This window comes from Bombina bombina, chromosome 2 (assembly GCF_027579735.1).
Source record: "Bombina bombina isolate aBomBom1 chromosome 2, aBomBom1.pri, whole genome shotgun sequence".
In the NCBI taxonomy this organism is placed as follows: Eukaryota; Metazoa; Chordata; class Amphibia; order Anura; family Bombinatoridae; genus Bombina; species Bombina bombina.
In genome coordinates, this window is record NC_069500.1 from 579,104,396 (window position 1) to 579,125,208 (window position 20,813).

Sequence of the window (20,813 nt, forward strand, 5' to 3'; positions counted from 1 at the left end):
GACATTCCATTTGTCTGCACACACATGTATTATGATTTGGGCTTATTTCATTATGAGTTCTGTGGTATATTATTGACTGTGGTATATTATTAAAACTATGGCAAAACCCCATTTTTTTATACAGTAGGGTTAGTAAACATATTTTAATAAAGGGGCACTAAACACTAATTTTGAATGGAATGCTTTTAAAGCATTGCAGAAATATTTACCAAAAACTTACTCCAGGGGGCTTGAACCAGCTTCTAGCCTATGTTTCAAGCCTTCCACGGCAAGTCTTTGTTTAATTTAGAAATATAGTACTTTACTATATGCAGTGCATGTGATCCCTGTGTAGTCTATGTGGTGGTCAGAAGAGCAGATGTTTGGCTGTACCACCTTTCAGTTCTAAACTTAAAAGAAAATTCTTGCATTGGGAAGTTGTTGGCAGAAGCTAGCATCAGCACCTGCTGGGTTCAAACATAGGGCCTGATGATCAAAAGCTCATCGGAATAGAGAGAAATCACACAATGTTCATTTTTTTGTTTTTTTTTAAAGAATTATATTGTAATGTATGCGTTTCCCCTTCACATCCAAAACATTATCTGTAGTTTTGTTATACAATGTTGCAAAACACTGCTGCCATAGAGTACTTAAAGGGACATGAAACCCAACATTTTTCTTTCGTGATTCAGATAGAGAATACAATTTTAAACAGCTTTCCAATTTACTTCTATTATTTAATTTGCTTCATTCTATTGTTATCCTTTGCTGAAAGGTTTATCTAGGCAAGCTCAGGAGCAGCAAATAATCTAGGTGCTAGCTGTTGATTGGTTGCTGCATATATATACCGATTGTCATTGGCTCACTCATGTGTTAAGTTAGAAACCAGTAGTGCATTGCTGCTCTTTCAACAAATGATACCAAGAGAATGAAACAAATTACATAATAGAAGTAAATTAGAAAGTTGTTTAAAAATTTTTTGGTTTTCATGACCCTTTAAGCCACGTGCACACTCCTGAGCTCTTATGAGTTTTACTGTTCAATAAAAGATCACAAGAGAATGAAGCAAAATTTGATTACAGAATTAATTTGGGAAGTTTTTTTAATTACATGCTCTATTCAAATCTATCTTGAAAGTACAATTTTGACTTTACTCTCACTTTAAGCACAAATCGTTTCAGTTATTGTAAATCACATCTCAAGATATATGTATATTTTATTATAGAGGAGACCATTTTTAGTTGCAAAATATTTATATAATATAATAATAAAAATGCAATATAATCTTATAGTATTTTTTCCCTAAATATAATGAGTAGTTGTGTGCTAGATTTTTTTTTTAATACTCTAAGGGTTTTTCTACACATTTATTTTACCATGCATGATTATTGCGTACAGGATCCATTTATTTTTGATGTGCTATTCTACCTGATTTGTTGCCACTCGTTTGGATGAGTGCTTCACTCATGAGCAAAAGAATGACAGAGAAGAATGAATAAGTAAAGAGAGCAACCATGCAAAAAAAGCAGAAATCTTGTTTAACATTCCATGTATAGTATTAGTTTGGCGCACACACACACAATTAAAGTGACAGTCTACTCCAAAATTGTGATTGTTTACAAAGATAGATAATCCCTTTATTAGCCATTCCCCGGTTTTGAATAACCAACACATTTATATTAATATACTTTTTTCCTCTGTGATTACCTTGTATCTAAGCTTCTGCAGACGTCCCTCTCATTTTAGCCAATCAGGGGCTTAAAAACAGGCAGAGATTTGGAGTTTAGATGTTATAAAGTATATTAATATAACAATATTGGTTTTGGAAAGCTGGGGAATGGGTAGTAAATGCATTATCTATCCTTTAAAGTGTTTGGAATAGACTGCTCCTTTAATATAAAAGCATAGGTGATATACCCAGGCAATTTTTTTAAGCATTTAAAAATGTTTTGTTAATTTGCAAGTGGATGTGTGCCAATACCTATTGTATTGTGTAACTATTTGGTCTCATTGGCAGCACTCCCACAAATGTATCTAAACTCTATTTTTTTAAGTTGTGCTAAACCAACTTTGTTACTTTTTATTTAAAAATACTGACCATCTTCCATTGTTTAACGCACCCCACCCAAGCTCCGGTTTACTCAGTGTAATGGAGTTATATATACATTTAGGAAGTCAGTAAAGATTCAGCCCATTAAAGGGACAGTCAAGTCCAAAAAAAACTTTCAAGTTTTAAATAGGGCATGCAATTTTAAACAACTTCCCACTTTACTTTTATCACCAATTTTGCTTTGTTCTCTTGGTATTCTTAGTTGAAAGCTAAAACTAGGAGGTTCATATGCTAATTTCTTAGACCTTGAAGACTGTCTCTAATCTGAATACATTTTGACCACTAGAGGGCATTAGTTCACATGTTTCATATAGATAACATTGAGCTCATGCACGTAAAGTGACCTAGGAGTGAGCACTGATTGGCTAAACTGCATGTCTGTCAAAAGAACTGAAATAAGGGGGCAGTCAGCAGAAGCTTAGATACAAGATAATTACAGAGGAAAAATGTGTATTATTATAACTGTGTTGGTTATGCAAAACTGGGGAATAGGTAATAAAGGGATTATCTTTCTTTTTAAACAACAAAAATTCTGGTGTTGACTGTCCCTTTAAGGCAAAGTAATGTAGTGTTAGAAAACAGTCAACATTGAGACACCTTGTAAGTTGGTTACTGGCTAAGCAGAACATGTCTATATTATGTAACTAATCCCACAACTGAAATATAAAAGCTTAGAGGACAAACACAGGCAATTTTTTCAGCTTTTAAAAATCTTTTGTTTATTTGCAAATGTTTTATATAATTGGTTGGAAATTGCGCTTTTTTGTCTTCATGGATGAAAACAAGCTTAGTTTCCAAGAGAAACATAGGTACAAGCATTGGATTACAGGCATACATTTATGGAGATTCTTATTTTGATTTGAAATATGGCGTTTCAAATTAACTTAGAAACATTTTTGCAATATTCTTGAACAGTTTTGTGATACTTTTTCTTGTGAATGCCTTCAATACTTGCTTTTGCTCTGAGTGCTGGTGTCATCATTGTTCATGTTACAGCAGTACTCGATTGTGTTTCAGGGAATGCATTTGGACTACTGGTGCATGCGCAGTGGGTCACATGCATGAGAAAAAAAAATATTCTATGGTCTGATGATCAAAAACACATGTGCATGGTGAAATTACAAAAAATCTTTGTATGAGCTTTATATTGTATTGTATGTGTCTCTACTTCACATCCAGAACACTGTATAGCTAATTAAACAGCTCTCGTTAACATTTGCCTTTCTAAAATTATTTGGGGGACCTCAAATAAATCTTCGATTATTGGGCCCTAAGTAATTTGAAATGCAATTCTGTTTACTTTGATTTCATTGTTTAAGCCCATGTAAAGCAAGTCAGACATATTTTTACACTTACAAATAATTATAATTCATTTTCAAGGCTAAATACACGTTACAGTTACAGAAATAGATCAGTCAAAATTACCATATTTTGTTGTTCAATATGAAAGCTATTCTCCAGTATGACAGCTCCACTTTTTTGTAATACAGAGCATAAAATGACCCCTTCTACTTGCATAATAAATGCTGCATGCTCTCCACATCAGCCTCATAAGTAAAGATGTTCTGTAGTAGGAGTTATTTATGTGACCAAGATAATTTGGCTATAATGGGTTAATTTTATTATTGAGTTGTTTTGCATTAAATATGTACGGTATAGATGGGGAACTGCATACAAGACAGACCACCTTGATAAAAAATTAAACGTGAAAGAACATCTAAGGAACACAATATGCTAAATATAAGGATGATGTTTCTTCTTGTGAAAATTGTAAAGAATTGTGTTAACTTAAATTCATGTATCCCAGGTTGCAATGCTTTGTTTCAAGAAACCTCCATGTCATGCTACTTTCCTGCTATATTGCAAGTTTTAGAGACAAGCTACAATATAGAGATATATCTTGTATCGTTTATTACAAGGCTTTAAAGGGACAGTCTAGGCCAAAATAAACTTTCGTGATTCAGATAGAGCATGCCATTTTAAACAATTTTCCAATTTACTTTTATCACCAATTTTGCTTTGTTCTCTTGGTATTCTTAGTTGAAAGCTTAACCTAGGAGGTTCATATGCTAATTTCTTAGACCTTGAAGGCCACCTCTTTTCAGAATGCATTTTAACAGTTTTTCACCACTAGAGGGTGCTAGTTCATGTATTTCATATAGATAACACTGTGCTCATGCACGAGAAGTTATCTGGGAGTAGGCACTGATTGGCTAATCTGCAAGTCTGTCAAAAGAACTGAAATAAGGGGGCAGTTTGCAGAGGTTTAGATACAAGATAATCACAGAGATTAAAAGTATATTAATATAACTGTGTTGGTTATGCAAAACTGGGGAATGGGTAATAAAGGGATTATCTATCTTTTAAAACAATAACAATTCTGGTGTAGACTGCCCCTTTAAGTCTACTTGTTTGAAACTTATTTAACTTGCCTTCAAAACAGCTAGCCTTTAAGTTAAGCTGTTTCAAGTTGATATTTATTGTCTATTAAAAACAAACTTCTGAGTCAAATGAACCAATGCCATAAAAAAATTGAATATATTTATCTCTACTTTTCTATAGAGTGACCTCATGGATTGTGTAGTGAAAATACTCCCTTTTCTGTCATTTTGGACGCAAATGATTCCATATGTATCTTGAAGAATCGTGGTAAAGGTCATTTTAAATAGAAACACAGGCATATACTTATCTGAATAAAAAAATGTTGAATAGAAACTGAAGCTATTCTCAATGCATGAATGAAGCCATGTCTGTAATAAACATCACAGTTTCATAAATCTCAGACACATTCATGTATGTATCTATTTTGATGCAAATTATGGGTACAAAAACCCATTCATGCTTTGATAAAATTACTTTTCTGTCAGAAACTAGTGCTGCTCACAGCTGTATATATCACAATGAAAAATATATTGTGTAATATATTCAGATTTAATAGCATTTAAAAAGAACACCACTTGGAGCACAATTACATGGTACATTCTAATCCCCTATGTTAACTGGAAATGTTAGCATGTTAGGCTGGTATGATTTAACACAAAATTTCATACAATTTATTAAATTACATTAGTCCATTGCAATCCTTTAGTTAATGCTATGAACACATGTTTTGAGAACTATAGGGTAGATTACAATCTATCAGTCGTTATCTCCAAAAATGCTTTCCAGTAAATTGGTTGTCAAGTTTCTCGGGTGAAGCAATGCAAAAAGGACTAGTTTGTTAAAAGCATGCAGCCATAATCACCCTTTTAAAAGAAAATTTCCCAAAAAGGCCTTTTTGTATTTTTAGTACCTGTCTTTAAAATACAAACTGGGATGTCACCCGAAGCTGAAAGGTAAAATTTGTGATCCATACCTCTTAAAGTTACAGTAAAGGTCTATTCCATTAACCCTTTTGTTCACTTTGAAAGGGAGTCATTTACATGTGTGACATTAACTTATTGAAATCCATCGTCACCACTGATTAACCACCTTAATGGCATTTATATGTTGCCATGATGGGCATACTAAAATAATCATATTTGGACCCTAATATTTATAAATGGTGTGTAGAAATCTCTTAAAGTCATACTTGCACTATCTTGATTGTCATAAGCCTGTTTTAAAAATGAAATTATCTGAAACCATCTTAATGTCAATTGTATTGGCATGATGGCCATACTGGCATGTTTTTTTTAATTGGTATATTGTCACTTTAAATCTTTGAGAAATATTTTTTGACACTGTTTCCATTTTAGCATTATCTGAAAACATGATGGTGACTATGGGCTTCAGTTTAAATAACTTTTGATTTCTTCTTATAATGGATTTTAACAGTACTAAAACTATAGAGTATGAATCCACACCCTCACAACATTGTATTTGCATAGAAGATGTTCAAATGAGATTGTGCCTTTGTGACTGTGTTTTTATAGGGGACAAACTTTCATGCATGCTAAATCCAAACATAGGGGGATATTTATCAAAGGTATGTTGGACCTGACCCGACAGTGCAGATTAGGTCCGACATACCTCGCTGAATGCAGAGAGCAATACACTTGTCTTATTCAGCATTTCACCAGCAACTCTTGTGAGCTGCTGGTGCAACGCCACCCCCTGCAGACTCGCGGCCAATCGGCCGCTAGCAGGGGGGTGTCAATCAACCCGATCATACTAGATTGGGTGGAATTCCGGTGATATCTGCTCAGAGCAAACGGACTGCGTTATGGAGCGGCGATCTTTAGACCGCTGCTTCATAACTGCTGTTTCTGGAGAGTCTGAAGGCTCACCAGAAACACGGGCCCTCAAGCTCCATACGGAGCTTGATAAATGGGCCTCAATGTCACAACTGTGACAGATGAAGCTTTGTGATGCAACTTTAGAGAAATTCAGTGCAGAACCTGCAGATTATAATTAAGTAGCAGATGCCTCTGAATTGGCAGTTTGTAATCACCCCGGGCAAGTCTGACCAGGGGGGCGGCATAGCACAAGCAGCATCTTGTGCAATGATAAAAGCGGGCAGCTTATTGCTGCCCACTGGCCACAATGCCTGGTGAACAGATTCGTAAGAGTGAAGTCCTTACTGAATACCGCCTTTGTGTTTCAAAGTGTTAACGCCTACATTATTGAACTTTCAAACTGGAACCTGCCTTTGTAAATGTGTGTTCCATAATGTAGAACTGCAGGTAGGTATAGTGCAGCTCTTACTGCTCCTCAGGGCTGAAACATCCAAGGCTTAGTGTGCCCATGGAATCTCACCCCAGGACTGCAGACTGCAGGCAAGAATAGTGCTGTTCATACCTCGGGGGCCTGACATACTCCCTCTCTCTGAGTGTATGTGTGTTTAATAGAAATATTTGAAAATTAAACAATCTCACACTTTTAATTGCCAGTTGAAACTTTGCAACTAAAAGTCATCTGATTAACATGAGTTTGTACTACAATACTACGTTATGTTTTAGATAACTCAGTTATTTGTCATTGGCAGGTTATAAAGGATGTTTGTGAAAAGCCTAAAAAATTATGAAGGTTAACTTAAAGGGACATTAAACTCAAAAATGTTCTTTCATGATTCAGAGAGATAAATAACATTCCAATTTACTTCTATTATCTAATTTGCTTAATTCTTTAGATATCCTTTGCTAAAGAAATAGCAATGCACATGGGTAAGCCAATCCCATGAGGCATCTATGTGCAGCCACCAATCAGCAGCTACTGGGCCTATCTAGATATGCTTTTCAGGAAAGAATATCAAGAGAATGAAGCAAATTAGATACTAGAAGTAAATTAGAAAGTTGTTTTAAAGGATATTTTCTATCTGAATCATGAAAAAGAAATAATGAGGGTTTAATGTCCCTTTAAGGCATACACATACACATATTCAGCCATTTACCTAATCACAGGCAAAGAAAAATCTCTTTAAAGGCATACTAAACCCAATTTTCTTCTTTTATGATTCAGACAGAGCATGCAATTTTAAGCAACTTTCTAATTTACTGCTATTATCATTTTTCTTCATTCTTTTGCTATCTGTATTTTAAAATCAGGAATGTAAAGCTTAGGAGCCGGCCCATTTTTGGTACAGAACCTGGGTAGCACTTGCTGATTGGTGGCTAAATGTATCAACCAATCAGCAAGCGCTAGCCAGGGTTCTGAACCAAAAATGGACCAGCTTCTAAGCTTATATTCCTGCTTTTTCAAATATAGATAGCAAGAGAATGAAGACAAATTGACAATAGGAGTAAATTAGAAAGGTCCTTAAAATTGCATGCTCTGTCTGAATCATAAAATAACAAATTTGGGTTTAGTATCCCTTTAAGCACAACATATTGTATTCATAATTTTTTTTCTCATTCAGGTTTTGGGGATTCATTTATATCGGAATGGTTTAAAAGATTAAGCAAAAAAATATGATGTTTCAAACAACAATATCTTATTGATTGGAATAGAGCTCATTTTAGGGATGTCTGTTGTCAGGTTTATTATTATGAATCCCCTGACAAAACAGTGTATATGGCATGATCTCAGCAAATTGTCTCTGTTCTTTTCTGCTTTATGTCCATCTAGTAATCTTTTCCAGTTTATACAAAAACAGGAGGGGAAAAAATTCAATCTTACTCAGTAACATAACATCATATCTTGTTAAATAACCTAACATCAAGTCATTTTCTTTTTCTGGAGGCACATACGCAATTCATATTAAATCTAAGCAGATGTTATTGTTTATATATTTAGAAAGAAAACATATAAACTTACAAGGGCAAAAGGAGAATAAACAGAAAGATAATTATATTCTATTTATAGATCTTCTTTGACTTAATATGGTGCATCCGCAAGAAAATGGAAAATTGTATTAATCTATACTATAATCGCATTTGTAACGCGCCCATTGCCGTCGGCAGTTGAATGCATTCTTTCACCACCCAGCCATTTTCAGAATCCACTGTGATGCAGCGAAGGCAAACGGAGCGTTACAAAAAAAAAAAAAAAATAACCGCCCACAATAAGTATTAAAAAAAACACCTAACTGTCCGCAATAAGTAATAAAAAAAAACTAACTGCCCGCAATAAGTATTTTTTTAAAAAAAACAACCTGCCAGTACGAATCATTAAGAAAAAAATAAACTAACCGCCTGCACAAAGTATTACAGGGGCACTCAAGTCAAAATTTCATGATTCAGATACAGCATGCAATTTTAAACAACTTTTCAATTTACTTCCAATTTACTTCCATTAACACAAATGTGCACAGTATTTTAATATTTACACTTTTTGAGTCACCAGCTCCTACTGAGCATGTGCAAGAGTTCACAGCATATACGTATATGCATTTGTGATTGGCTGATGGCTGTCACATGATACAGGGGGAGTAGAAAAAGACATAACTTTGTAATTTATTTTAAAAACATCTACTATTCATTTGAAGTTCAGACTAAGTGCTATTGCATTGTCTTCTTATCATGCATTTGTTGATTATGCAAATCTACTGTGTTAACTGGTCCTTTAAGAAAAAAAAAATACCCAATAAAATTATTTACCCCTAAATCCGCCAACCACAACATAGCAAACTACCTAATACATCTATTAATCCCTAATCTGCCAACCCCCCACAAGGCATTAAACCTAATTTACCTATTAACTCCTAAACTGCCAACCCCCACAACGCAAAAAAAAGTTTAATGACTAAGCCCTCTAACATAACACCCCCTAAATAAACCCCTTAATTACATAAAAAAATACTACATTACAATAAAAAAAAAAAACTACATTACATTAATCTAAAATTACAGAAAATAAAAAAGGCTAACATTACAAAAAAATAATAAACAACAATATCCAAAATAGAAAAATTAAACCTAATCCCTATGAAAATAACCCCCCCCCCCCCAAATAAAAACACCACCTAATCTAAGAATAAACTACCAATAGCCCTTCAAAGGCTTGATTTTTTTTTTTGATTGGCTGATTTTAAAATAGGATGAGAGCTACTGAAATGTTATTGGCTGATTTGAACAGCCAATAGTATTTCAGTATCTCGAATCCTATTGGCTGTTTGAAAAATTCAGCCAATAGGAATGCAAGGTACCCCAAATTGATTGCGGTACCTTGCATTTAATATTCAGTATATGATGGACATCGGATGAAGAGGAGCCTCCATGCCACCGAGGACCACCACTGCCACCACAGATCACCACATCTGGGAAGACCGATCCGGACCTCTGCTCCGTGCCGCCTTCGCTGTGGATGAAGATGATGGACCTGCCTGAAAGAAGACCTTCTCTGCCGGACTTCTAAAATTGTGAGTACCTATTTGGGGCTTTATTGTTAGTTTTTTTTCATTATTTTTTTTTTTTTTAAGGGCAGTTAAAAATAGCTAAAAGCCCTTATGAGGGCAATGGGTAGTTTAGGTTTATTGGTGTTAGTTTATTTTTATTTTGGGGGGTTTAGTGGGTGGGGGTTTTACTGTTAGGGGGGACTTTGTTTATTTTTAATGTAATAGAGCTGATGTCTTTAGGGCAATGCCCCACAAAAAGCCCTTTTAAGGGGTATTGGTAGTTTAGTATTAGATTAGGGGGGTTTATTTTGGGGGGGATTTTTTATTTTTATAGGGGTATTAGTTTAGGTTTAATTTTATTATTATATTTATTATTTTTACTTTTTTATTTTTTTTAAGCTTGGTGGGGTTGCATTTTTAATACATAGACTGCCCTCTTGGAAGACTAATCAACTAGTTGTCTATAATCAACAATTCTTAGAAAGAATTAGTAAATTATAATTAAGATGAATAAAATTGGAAGGATTTACTGTATATTTTTCTATTTATGTGATAAAAACCACACAATTTCCTATGTTTTCTGACGATATAAGGTAAATAAAAGTGAAACCAAAACAATATAATGATATATATTCTTTAATCTATCTTAATTCATTTTATAACATTTTCTTTCAACTCTATTTTTCCCCCAAAAGGCAGACAGACATGCTAATTATTACATCTATCATAATTTTACATTCTACACAAGACAATCTAATTCCTCTCTTCCCGGTGACGGATGTGTTTTATAAATCTTTCTCTCGCTCTATCACATGATCTTTCTCTATAATAGTAGATCAAATGTCATGGTATTTCTAACTTAAAGGGCACGTTCATTGAAAATATCAGGAATGTGCTAAGATTACATTTTAATAGTTTAAAAATGATGTTTGTTTTTTTCTCTTTTAATGCTATCTGTCAGTCTAACAAATATATAAATAATATGGAAAAAGAAAATAAATATTACCACCAAAGCAAATCTCCATCTATCTCTGGTAGCATATGCATCATATAGTTTTGTAGCTAATGTATTTTTTTAGAATGCTTACATTTTGAATAAACTGGGTATAGAGTGTATTAAAATGTTGTTGTTTTTTGTTTGTTATTCTAAAGATTTTTACTAAATAGTGCTTACTAAGGCTCTGTTTCATGTCTCTTGAGTTAAATGGACATTAAAACAACATTTTCTTTCATGTATGGTTTTTTTTTTTAAAAAATAATCCTTTTTACATTGTTATATATATTGTGCAACACTGCTGGCATTTATTGTTCAAATGCATTCTTGTAAAATTGCTGCCATATAGATGCCTAGGTATACTTTTAAACAAAGACTACCATGTAAGCTTGTGCATTTATTTTGTTATGAATGTAAATTTGTGAAAAAACTTGGATATTCGTTTTGTTTTTAATAAAGGAATATCCGAAGAAATGCACTAAGTATTTTAAAGAAAACCAACAAATACTGATGAAATTAATTAGTATTGGAATTATATTGAATGTGAGAAATACATTGTGGCCGCCAAGGAGAGGTATGGCATGATGTGTGATAGGACCCTTGAGAAAATATGAGCCATTAATAACTTTTACAGGAACAGGTGTCTGCTTTAACACACAGGGAATTTTATTTTCCTTAATCAATTAAACATCTATGTACATTCCAAAAGTACCAGAGTCAATTATTGCTTCGGTCTTGATAAGTTGTAGATCCCACTGTAACAATAAGGTAAGGGAACAATGAGAAGCTTGGTTGGAAGACTTTAGTGTTTGTATAGAAAATGTCTTACCCTTTTTTGTCGATTTAGAATTTGACAACATGATACAGTGGGGCCGAATTATCAAGCTCAGAATGGAGCTTGATGCCCCTATTTATGCGCAAGCCTTCAGGCTCACCGGAAACAGCAGTTATGAAGCAGCTGTCTAAAGATCACTGCTCCATAATTTGTCCGCCTGCTCTCATGCTGTGGACATCAATCTGCCCGATCCTTTACACGTGGTCTGATTGTGGCCACGAATATGCAGGGAGTGGCATTGCAAAAGCAGTTCACAAGAACTGCTTGTGCAATGATAAATGCTGACAGCATATGTTGTCGAAATTTATCAATATGCAGTGGACATGATACGCTACATTGTATCATGTCCGCTCGCACTTTCATAAATGGGCCCCAATATGCTTCTTGCTCACACAGTAGAGACATAGATTTGCCAATCTTCATCTGATCTTTTCTTCCTGAGAAAGGGGACCTTTGACTGTCCTATTTCCATGGGAATTAAGGGAATAGATGTTCTGGGAGCTAAATGTCTTTTTAGGGTAAGTTTCAGGGTGTGTTTTGTTCGGCTCTACTATCTCTAAATGTATGATCTATTGTTATTCAGACTTTTATCAAATCTTCTAGGGAATCAGGCATCTCTATGAATGATAATTCATCTTTAAGATAGTCTGAGAGACCAAGTCGGAATTGATTTTTTAGAATGACTTGATTCCATTGTGAATCAGTAAACCACATCTGAAACTCTTCTACATGCCTTCTCACTTGCTTCAGAGATTCTAAGTTGGTTTCAGCAGATATTTGTTTATTGGTGTCTTTGTATAGATTAGCCATGGCTGAAAATAAATTTGGTACAGGCTTTTATTCTGTCTGGGTTTTAATGACTACATTAACAAGAAAACATTCTTAAATTCTCTGAATTCAGCTCGAATAGCAGCGGTGGAAATAACTTGCAAGTTAGTACCGAGTCGCTCTTACCGCAAAACTCGTAATCTAGCCGTATGTATTGAAATGTATTTAGTTGTGAGAGTAGAGGGCAGACGCTATATTATAAGTGACTAAGTAATAATTAATGTTAGTAATGTAGCTAATGAGTAGTAAACAGTGCAACAGAATTTCTATAAACTGTTATGAGACTACATAAGAATAGCAAATATAATATAGATATGACACAAAAATCATAACAGAGAATACAGCAAAATTAAGTAAAAAAATAGAATTGGACCTTACTGTTCTCTTTATAGTCTGTGACTTTGACTCATGTAAATATGGAGTTTCTGCGTGAGCAGTAGTGTTCAGAAGTAGCTGTTATTCCGTAAGACCCTTTATTGGGATGCAAACATGGAGGAAACTAGAGGTGGTATGGCCCAGGGTGGAAGAAGGAGGTGAGAGATGAATGGACATTCTGGCATGTACTGACAGCACTAACTGTAGTGCCAAGAAGCAAGCTTTTGTCTAAGTGCGGCTTGACAGTCTGACTTTGTGCGACTGGAGGCAGAGACATAGACAAGATGACGATCCGGCGTGTAGTGAGATCACTTGCTGAACCACCAAGTAGAGAGTTTCTTGTAATGTGCGGCAGGAGGCAGAGACGTGCAGGCAACACTTAACACAGCCAAGTGTCAGTTCAGTGCAGACACGAGAGGCTGAAAATAGAGTGGTTGAGTCCAGTGGTTATAACATGCAAGTAATATTATAGAAGCTTCGTAGACTGTGATATGAGGTAGATGGATGTTCCCAGAATAGGGAGCTGAAATTCAGGAGGGGACCGAATCCAAGAGTTAGTCTAAATGAGTGTGATAAACTTTCCAGGACTCCTATGGAATCAACAGAAATATGCCTTTAAGAGAATTGACCGTGAGCAACCCTTTTTACTATGTAAAGTTTGTAGCTGTTTCTAACCTCCCAACATTCATTCTTTGTAATATGGAAGGTTAGATTTAGCATTTGGTTTACTGAATGGTGAGTGATTACATTTATGGTAAAGTGAAAAAGTACTCCCCATTAAGATTGTATACAAATAATAAAGAATACAGTATAAGATTGAGATCTCTTAAACTAAATTTGCACAATTACTGCAGTATTCTTTAAAGAAGCTGCTTGTCAGAAAAATGTTTATAGCAGAGAGGTAGAATGAGTTCCTCTTTAAATAAGAGCCTCATGTTATAGAGGATTAGATACATTGGCCTCCAGTTATCAAGCTGTCAACTTACCTGCATTAGACGGCCCCAATATGCTCGCTCGGAGCCCTCCGCAACTAAATAAAGTTTTTAACCCCTAAATCGCTGCTCCCGGAGCCCCCAGCAACTAAATAAAGTTATTAACCCCTAAACTGCCGCTCACGGACCCCACCGCAACACTAATAAATATATTAACCCCTAAACCGCCGCTCCTGGAGCCCACCGATACCTACATTATACATATTAACCTATAATATGCCGCCCCATATACCGCCGCCAACTACATAAAGTTATTAATTAACCCCTATCCTGCCGCTCCAGGACCCCGGCGCAACTAAACAAAGTGTTTAACCCCTAAACCACCGCTCCCGGAGCCCACCGTCACCTACATTACATTTATTAACCCCTAATCTGCCCCCCGTACACCGCCACCACAATATTAAATTTATTATCCCCTAAATCTAAGTCTAACTCTAATCCTAACACCCCTAACATAAATATAATTTAAATAAATCTAAATAAATATTCCTAGCATTAAATAAATTATTCCTATTTAAACTATTTAAAACTAAATACTTACCTAATAGTTACATTGTATCTATCTTAGGTTTTATTTTAATTTTACAGGCAACTTTGTATTTATATTAACTAGGTACAATAGTTATTAAATAGTTATTAACTATTTAATAGCTACCTAGTTAAAATAAAGACAAATTTACCTGTAAAATAAAACCTAACCTAAGTTACAATTACACCTAACACTACACTACAATTAAATGAATTAAATAAATTAACTACAATTAACTACAATTAAATAAAATTAACTAAAGTACAAAAAAAAAAAACACTAAATTACAGAAAATAAAAAAATAATTAAAAGAATTTTAAACTAATTACACCTACGCTAATCCCCCTAATAAAATAAAAAAGCCCCCCCAAAAAATAATAAAAATCCCTACCCTATACTAAATTACAAATAGCCCTTAAAAGGGCTTTTTGGGGGGCATTGCCCCAAAGTAATCAGCTCTTTTACCTCTAAAAAAAGTACAATACCCCCCAACATTAAAACCCACCACCCACACACCCAAACCTACTCTAAAACCCACCCAATCCCCCCTTAAAAAAACCTAACACTAACCCCTTGAAGATCACCCTACCTTGAGAAGTCTTCACCCAACCGGGCCGAAGTCCTCAATGAAGCTGGGCGAAGTGGTCCTCCAGACGGGCAGAAGTCTTCATCCAACCGGGCAGAAGAGGTCCTCCAGACGGGCAGAAGTCTTCATCCAGACGGCATCTTCTATCTTCATCCATCCAATGAGGAGCAGCTCCATCTTGAAGACATCCGACGAGTGACGGTTCCTTTAAATTACGTCATTCAAGATGGCGTCCCTTGAATTCCGATTGGCTGATAGAATTCTATCAGCCAATCGGAATTAAGGTAGGAACAATCCTATTGGCTGATGCAATCAGCCAATAGGATTGAAGTTCAATCCTATTGGCTGATCCAATCAGCCAATAGGATTTTTCCTACCTTAATTAAGAATGGCTGATAGAATTCTATCAGCCAATCGAAATTCAAGGGACGCCATCTTGGATGAAGATAGAAGATAGAAGATGCCGTCTGGATGAAGACTTCTGCCCATCTGGAGGACCTCTTCTGCCCAGTTGGATGAAGACTTCTGCCTGTCTGGAGGACCACTTCGCCCGGCTTCGTTGAGGACTTAGGCCCGGTTGGGTGAAGAAGTCTCAAGGTAGGGTGATCTTCAAGGGGTTAGTGTTAGGTTTTTTAAGGGGGGTTTGGGTGGGTTTTAGAGTAGGGTTGGGTGTGTGGGTGGTGGGTTTTAATATTGGGGGGTATGGTATTTTTTTTACAGGTAAAAGAGCTGATTACTTTGGGGCAATGCCCCGCAAAAAGCCATTTTAAGGGCTATTTGTAATTTAGTGTAGGGTAGGGCTTTTTATTATTTTAGGTGGCTTTTTTTATTTTATTAGGGGGATTAGATTAGGTGTAATTAGTTTAAAATTCTCGTAATTATTTTGTTATTTTCTGTAATTTAGTGGGGTTTTTTTTTGTACTTTAGTTAATTTTATATAATTGTATTTAATTGTAGTTAATTTATTTAATTAATTTAATTGTAGTGTAGGTTTAGGTGTAATTATAACTTAGGTTAGGTTTTATTTTACATGTAAATTTGTACTTATTTTAGCTAGGTAGTTATTAAATAGTTAATAACTATTTAATAACTATTGTACCTAGTTAAAATAAATACAAAGTTGCCTGTAAAATAAAAATAAATCCTAAGCTAGCTACAATGTAACTATCAGTTATATTGTAGCTATCTTAGGGTTTATTTTATAGGTAAGTATTTAGTTTTAAATAGAAATAATTTAGTTAATTATAGGAATATTTATTTAGATTTATTTAAATTTTATTTAAGTTAGTGAGTGTAAGGTTTAGGGTTAGACTTAGGTTTAGGGGTTAATACATTTAATATAGTGGCGGCGGTGTAGGGGGGCAGATTAGGGGTTAATAAATGTAATGTAGGTGGCGGTGGGCTCCGTGGCAGCGGTTTAGGGGTTAATATGTATAATGTAGGTGGCGGTGGGCTCCGGGAGCGGCGGTTTATGGGTTAAACACTTTATTTAGTTGCGGCGGGGTCCGGGAACAACGGTTTATGGGTTAATAAGTTTATTAGAGTGGCAGTGGGCTCCGGGAGCGGCGGTTTAGGGGTTAATAAGTATAATGTAGGTGGCGGTGGCCTCCGGGAGCAGCGGATTAGGGGTTAAACACTTTATTTAGTGGCGGCGGGGTCCATGAGCGGCGGTTTAGGGGTTAATAAGTTTAGTAGAGTGGCAGTGGGCTCCGGGAGTGGTGGTTTAGGGGTTAATAAGTATAATGTAGGTGGCGGCGGTGTAGGGGGGCAGATTAGGGGTGTTTAGACTCAGGGTACATGTTAGGGTGTTAGGTGTAGGAATCAATGAGATATCGGGCAGCAGGGAACTTGAGCTTTTACTGATGTCAGACTCCAATTGATTCCTATGGTATCCGCCACCTCCAGGGCGGCGGATTGAAAACCAGGTACTCTGGGCCAGAAAAGTGCCGAGTGTACCTGCTAGTTCTTTGATAACTAGCAAAAGTAGTCAGATTGTGCCGAACTTGCGTTCGGAACATCTGTAGTGACGTAAGCATCGATCTGTGTGGGACTGAGTTCGGTGGATCGTATGTTACATCACTATATTCTACTTTTGCCGGTCTGTAGCCTTTGATAACTAAGGTGAATTAGGCTTGCCACAAATACGCTGTGGAATTCCAGCTAATTTGCGGTTGACGGCTTGATAAATAGAGGCCATTGTTGCAGACTTGAGTTCTTAAGTACTAAATTGGAAGTCCAGTAATAAAAAGAAACAAATTAAAATAGTATCTGAAAAACTTTGGTAGCAAGTCCTGTTAGGAGAGAAAGAGTGTAACACTGTGAGGAGTGTAACAAGACTGCTGCTAGGCCTGTTGCAGACACTGGAAAACAGTTCAGCTTGAAAACACAGAGGAAAGCAGGCTCTTTGCACATGCTGGAAATCAGTTCAGCTGGAAAGCACACAGAAAAGCAGGTTGTGGTTCTGTTGAAGAAAATGGGAGAAGACTCCATGATGCTGATGGCAGCAGCTGTGGGAGGCTTTCAGCAAGTAAAGGCTAAAGTAACTTGCAAAGTTAAAAAATATGCTGAAAGATATGCCAAACTATGAAGGTAAATAAGCAGCAATCCAAAAACTAGGAAAGTACTTATTTATACAAACTAGAGACAAAAAACTGGGACCTGGCTAAAGTTCCTTAAGACAGAGAGTGAAACTCAATGCTAAAGATAATCAAATTACCAAGCAATGTGGTATAAAAGGAGTAGCCTTTTATACCTGTTCCTGTTAGATGATATGAGTGATTTAAAGGAATAGTACTATAGAATGAATAAAAGGAAAAATTACGTGACAACGAGAGAGGAGCTGAACGTCTAAGGAAAGCTTACTGCTTGCAATCTTCAAGCAAGGAAGTATGAGCCAAACTCTTCTTAAATAGTTAAAGAACGAGGTTGGAAGTATCTATGACTTAAAGGAACAGGAAGTAACAATTGGATTATGACAAGTTTTTATTTGTTTTCTTTAAATTAGCTTTACATTTTAAAAGCCCCGGAGAACCCTTTGTCACAGAGCCCCAGGCTGCGCTAACAGGATGCTTAGCATGGCTGATCAAAGAGCCTACGTTAAAGGATAAGGTCTTAGCGCATGCTCTTGGATCCTCTGCGCTAAGCATCCTTTTCTGTGAAGGAGAGTCAGGATTAGTGCGGCTCTCCAGCACGCTATAGGGTAAGTATAAGGCTACAGGTGAACTTTTTCACCTGTAGCAAAAGTATATTTACATTTATTTAATGAAAACAAATGTACATTTTCCCCAAATATTCAGTATACATTTTATTTTAAACTAAACAAATATCAAATAGTGCAATAGACAAATATTCAGTAATTCAATAATTCAATAATTTTTCTGAATATTCATTCCAAAAAGATTTATCGTAAACAAATTTTTCGCTACTACACATGTCTAATACCATGAGAAGTAAAAATCTGATACATCTGATAAGGGAATTAAAGTGAAAAGTTGGTTTTAAATTGGTATGCGCTATCTAAACCACATACCTTTTTTTTTAGATTTCATGTCCCTTTAAGGATTATTGCACTGAACAAATAGACTAGTATAATTTATAATTAGGCAACAATGTAAAAAATATTTTATGAGCTTGGAAGCCTTTGCTGTAGCTTTTTTCCTAACTAACTGTAGTCATTGAAAATGATGCAAAGCACAAGTTACTGTATATAATGATTATGATATTTTTAAGCATCCAACAATTAATCGCGCAGCCAAAAGAATTCACCTGGATGAAGCTTCACTGCATTCAGGTGGATTCCAAAAATGGCAGGGTGGTGAAACAATAAATTCTTTCACCACCCTGCCATTTTCAGAATCTACCGGGACGCAGCAAAGGCAAACGGAGCATTTAAAAAAAAAACTAACCGCCTGCAATAAGTATTAAAAAAAAAAAAACTGCCCGCAATAAGTATTAAAAAAAAACTAACCACCCGCAATAAGTATTAAAAAAAACAAAAAAACAACTACCTAATAAAATTATTAACCCCTAAATATGCCAACCCCAACATCGCAAATTGATCTAATAAATCTATTAACCCCTAAACCGCCAAACCCCACAACGCAAATAACTAATCACTAAGCCCCCTAACATCCCCTAAAATAACCCCATTACATAAATTAAAATAATCCTAAATTACAATTAAAATTAAAAAAAACTAACATTACTTTAAAAATGAAGAAAACTAAGTTTAAACTAATCTAAAATTAGAGAAAATAAAAAAGTCTAACATTACATAAAATAATAAACCACATTATCCAAAATAAAAAAATAAACCTAATCTCTATGAAAAGAAAAAAGCCCCTCCAAAATAAAAACACCCCCTAATCTAAGAATAAACTACCAATAGCCTTTAAAAGGGCTTTTTGTAGGGCATTTTCCTAAAGAAATCAACTCTTTTACATTAAAAACAAACCGTCCCGCCTACAAGTAAAACCCACCACCCACCAAACCCCCCAAAATAAAAAAAAAACTAACACTAATAAACCTAAACTACCCATTGCCCCTAAAGGGGCATTTGTATGGGCGTTGCCCTTAAAAGGGCATTCAGCTCTTTTTCAATTGCCCAAAACCCCCATAAAATAAAAAAAACCCTAACACTAACCCCCAAATAGGTACTCATGGTTCCTGAAGTCCGGCAGAGAAGGTCTTCTTCCAGGCAAGGCCATCATCTTCTATCTTCATCCACAGCGAAGGTAGCACAGAGCGGAGGTGTGGAGCGGTCTTTCCAAATGTGGCGATCCTTGGTCGGCGGCACACCTCATCAGCGTGGAAGCTCCTCTTCATTCAATCATCCGCTGCACACTGAAGATTGAATGCAAGGTACCCCATATTTATTGGGGTATCTTGCATTCCTATTGGCTGATATTTTAAAATCAGCCAATAGGATGAGAGCTAATGAAATCTTATTGGCTGATATGAACAGCCAATAGGATTTCAGTAGCTCTAATCCTATTGACTGATTTTAACATTTTAGCCAATAGGAATGCAAGGTACCCCAAATTGATTGCGGTACCTTGCATTTAATCTTCAGTTTACGATGGACATCGGATAAAGTGGAGCCTCCATGCCGCAGAGAAACGCCTCCACCACAGATTACCGCCGCCGCAGCCGAGGTCCGTGGCCGCTGAAGACCGCCGCTGAGGATCCAGGCATCAGGAACACAGCTCTACACCTCCGCTCCATGCTGCCTTAAATCTGGATAAAGATAGAAGATGATGGATCCAACTGGAAGGAGAATTTCTCCGCCGGAATTCAGGAACCGTGAGTAACTATTTGGGGCTTAGTGTTATTTTTTTTTTTTTTTGGGTGGGGGATTTTTAATTTTTAAGATTAGGGATTTGGGCAATTGAAAAAGAGCTTATTGCCCTTTTAAGGGCAGTAAAAGAGCTGAATGCCCTTTTAAGGGCAATGCCCATACAAATTTCCCGTTAGGCTCAATGGGTAGTTTAGTTTTTTTTTATTGTTAGTTTTTTATTTTTGGGGGGGTTTGGTGGGTGGGGAGTTTTTACTGGTAGGGGGAATTTAGTATTTTTCAGAGGTAAAAGAGCTGTTTAACTTAGGGCAATGCCCTACAAAAGAGCTATTGGTATTTTAGTATTAGATTAGGGGGTGTTTTAATTTTGGGGGGAATTCTTATTTTTATAGGGGTATTAGTTTAGGTTTATTATTTTTTATTTTGGATACCTTTGTTTATTTCTTTCTGTAATTTTAGTTTTTTTTTTAACTTTAGCTTGGGGGTTGTAGTTTTTAAACATAGACTTCCCTTTGGGCAGGCTTATCGCCTAGTCTCTC